Below are 1,159 nucleotides of genomic sequence, written 5' to 3' on the forward strand. Positions count from 1 at the left end.
TGCGTGCTGACATTCCATGTAGAGGTCGAGTGTGGAGTGCTTGAAGCAGGTGAAGACATATTCGCCCTCCTTGGGGTCGTAGTCGCTGAACCTTGGGTCTAGAGGGTTCGCCCCCCTCCTCCTCCTCCTCCTCCTCCTCCTCTTGCTGCTTCTTGCATGGACGCGTACTCGCCTTCCCCTTTCTCACCATGGAAAAAGAAGAATCACCACTGGCCATGGAGTTGGAGCTCGGGGAGAGGATTGGATCGAGTGTGGAAGTGTGAGCCGGCTTACATGTTATATAATGAAAAAGAAAAGGTCCTAGAGGCCAGTTCATTTTCTGATTCTTGTTTTTTCGTTGCCTCTCTCGATGCACGAATCTTGAGGCAAGCTTTTAGAAACCAGCGGGCTCGATAGAGGATTTCCACCATGAAAATGAAAGTGTTATTCTTCTATTATAGCATGCCGAGGAGAAGGTGTTATTCTTCTCCCGAAAAGAAGGAGAAGAAGCCCATCGATGACGACGGCCAATGCAATTACATGGTCTACCTGCTTTGCATGTGTCCTGAAATGTCGCACAACACTAGATTGGGTCTCTTCACCGTCGCGTGCGATAATATTGAACTCATATTCAAGGACAGCAGGGCTGCAGCGCTCCACAAGGAAGAAATTGTCATCGACCTACGCTTCTTAGGAATACAAATTAGAAATCGTGCTTAGGCATCGGTCATGTAGACTACTAGTGGGGAATCCGAACTCTCTGAGAACGTCTTAGTCCTATCGATTTCAACAATTCTTACTTACCTCTCATGCTTTTTTATTTTACTCTTGCTCTTTATTTTTGTGTTTGCAAAAGTCACTCAGTATACTTTAAACTTTCGTCTCCGCTTTGCTTGGGATTGCAACTAACTATAATCTATACGCTATAAGATACAAAGTTTAATTCCAGTGCTCCCTGTGAAATCGATACTCTTACTTTGAAAAGACTACAACTAAACCTTGTGCACTTGCAGGACATCAATGGTGACCCGCAAATTATGACCCAGAATTGCCAGAATCTGCTCACCGTCCATAGGCCGGGAAAATAGGGCAATCGGCCCGGCCCCGGATACGGAGGCCCTGCCTACACACTAATTTTGTTATTAACCAGTACACAAGTACATAGCTATTATGTCCAACA

At 45.6% G+C, this 1,159-nt stretch overlaps 1 pseudogene; it reads right to left on the reverse strand.

Annotated features, from left to right (window-relative positions):
* LOC123038727 (uncharacterized) overlaps positions 1 to 1,159 on the reverse strand; it is a 62,873-nt pseudogene that overhangs the window by 2,913 nt on the left and 58,801 nt on the right.

Source organism: Triticum aestivum, chromosome 2B, assembly GCF_018294505.1.
Source record: "Triticum aestivum cultivar Chinese Spring chromosome 2B, IWGSC CS RefSeq v2.1, whole genome shotgun sequence".
In the NCBI taxonomy this organism is placed as follows: Eukaryota; Viridiplantae; Streptophyta; class Magnoliopsida; order Poales; family Poaceae; genus Triticum; species Triticum aestivum.